The following is a 2,471-nucleotide window of genomic DNA, read 5'->3' on the forward strand; positions in this document are numbered from 1 at the left end:
CGGAGCTTTGATATTTGAACAAGTGAATTTAGACAAGGATTGCGAAACATGAGAATAGTCTAGCAAACCTTGAGACATATAAAGTTTCGATCTTTAAGGGTTCCAAAGGCAATCACCCATGAGAATAGGTGTGGTTGTTGGAGGAATACACTCACTGACTTCGAGAGAAGCTTTGATACGCTTAAGAGAAATTTGTCTTTTGAAATTAGGACTAACGTAAGGTTATAAGTTTAAGGGTTTGTTTGTGAAGGATTCGTTGTTACGATGAACCAATAATCCCAAGGCTTCTTTTTATTATTGTTATTTACTTTCAACCGACTGAACCTCCTCTTTTATAAACTCTCTTCTCCTCTAATCATTCTTTTAAAAGTTAGTTAAATTGAACAACTCCCTAGCGGAACGATACTCTCTTTTACTACTACTTCGATAGACCGTGCACTTGCGGTTTGGCCGATCAAGCTTTTGGCGCCGTTGCCGGGGAGTTAACTAATTTAATTAACTTTTTCTTAGTGATTAGAATTCTCTTCTTTTTCTTTTCCTTTTTCTTTTCTTATTTTTCTATTATTGTTAACTTCTTGGGTTCTCAATTTTTTATGCGAAAAACCAGAAATCGAGTGGTATTCATTCCCGAGATCGAAAGGTTTTTACATAGAAGAAAGAGAGACGCACGAAATAATACCACCATGGCTGATCGCACTCTCAAAGAGTATGCAACGCCGTCTACGGCTGAGCCACAAGCTATTATTGTGTAACCAACGGTTGAGGATGACAACTTTGAAATCAAGCCTGCTCTTCTTAACTTGGTGCAGCAAAATCAGTTTTCGGGATCCCCCGCCGAGGATCCCAATCTTCACATCTCTGTTTTCCTACGAATTAGTGGAACCTTAAAGGAGAACCAAGAGGCCGTAAGACTTCATCTCTTTCCCTTTTCCTTAAGGGATAGAGCTAGCGCTTGGTTCCATTCCCTTGAAGTCGGTTCCATTACTTCATGGGATCAAATGAGGCAAGCATTCCTTGCCCGATTCTTTCCCCCCTCTAAAACTGCTAAACTAAGGGACCAAATCACATGGTTCAATCAAAAAGATGGGGAATCTCTCTATGATGCGTGGGAGCGTTTCAAGGAATTGCTTGGACTTTGTCCCCACCATGGTTTAGAGAAGTGGCTCATAGTCCACACTTTTTATAATGGCTTGTCTTATACCACTAAGATGTCTGTTGATGCAGCTGCAGGTGGAGCTCTAATGAACAAGAACTACACGGAGGCATATGCCTTGATTGAATAAATGGCTCAAAGTCATTACAAGTGGGCCGACGAGAGAGCCATCACTAGTTCTTCACCCTCCAAAAAGGTGGCAGATCTGTATGAAGTCTTTACCTATGAACACCTTGCTACTAAGATTGATGCACTAACCCAAAAATTTGAAAAACTTAATGTTTGATGCTCCTACATCTCCTTCTTGTGAAATTTGTGGTATAACTGGTCATGTTGGTGTTGATTGCCAACTAGGTAGTGGTATTAATGGTGTTGAGAAAATGAACTATGCTCAATACAACCAAGGGATGAGACAAAATCAAAACTTTTATAAAAACCCTCAAAATCCCTATGGACAGTAGCAGCACCTGGCTATGCAATCAACTGTCAGAAATCTAATTTGGAAATCTTGTTGGAAAATTCTATTGCAAATCAAACTAAACAACTTCAAGAACTTAAAAACCAAACTGGATTTTTGACTGATTCTCTTTCCAAACTCAATACCAAAGTTGATTCTATTGCCACTCATTCTAAAATGCTTGAAACCCGAATCTCCCAAGTGGCCCAACAAGTGGCCACCTTTTCTCAAACACCAGAAGTCTTTCCTGGTCAAACTGAAGCCAACCCTAAAGCTCATGTTAATGCTATTTCTGTTGAGGGTAGTAAGTTAGGAGAAACTATTGCTAATGTTAAAAACATTGAGAAAGAAAGTGTCAAGCTTTTAGGTGAGAAAACTAAGAAACCACTTGATAAGACCATAGCTCCTTCCCCTTTAAAACTTGCTAAGCTCAACTTGGAGGGTCAATTTAATAAATTTGTCAACATCCTTAAAAAAAATTGCATTAAAATCCCCTTTGCGGAAGCTTTGTCTAGGATGCCTCTATATGCTAAGTTTTTAAAGGAAATTTTTTCAAAGAAAAGGGCTATATGACATAATGAGACAATAGCTTTAGCTAAGGACACTAGTGCAATTATCCAAAAGACACCCCCTAAGCTTAGAGATCCAGGTAGTTTTGCCATTCCTTGTATGATTGGGAGTGAGACCGTTGACAAAGCCTTATGTGATTTAGGAGCTAGTGTTAGTTTGCTACCATTGTCCCTCTTTAAGAGGATGGGAATAGGAGAGTTGAAACCTACCGAGTTGGTCTTAAAGTTAGCTGATCGTTCTACTATAAACTTAGTTGGTTTTGTTGAAGACATACCCGTTAAGATAGAAGGA

The 2,471-nt window shown here is 39.1% G+C and overlaps 1 non-coding gene across 1 annotated transcript; it reads right to left on the reverse strand.

Annotated features, from left to right (window-relative positions):
• Window positions 1-1,046: 1,046 nt before the first annotated feature.
• Window positions 1,047-1,153, reverse strand: LOC146906135 (small nucleolar RNA R71). Its single transcript, XR_015020786.1, has one exon. It is a non-coding gene; the product is annotated as a small nucleolar RNA R71 (small nucleolar RNA).
• Between the last annotated feature and the right edge of the window lie 1,318 nt (window positions 1,154-2,471).

This window comes from Medicago sativa, chromosome 7 (genome assembly GCF_051527215.1).
Source record: "Medicago sativa cultivar Bolivia chromosome 7, Bolivia_mono, whole genome shotgun sequence".
NCBI classification, from domain to species: Eukaryota; Viridiplantae; Streptophyta; class Magnoliopsida; order Fabales; family Fabaceae; genus Medicago; species Medicago sativa.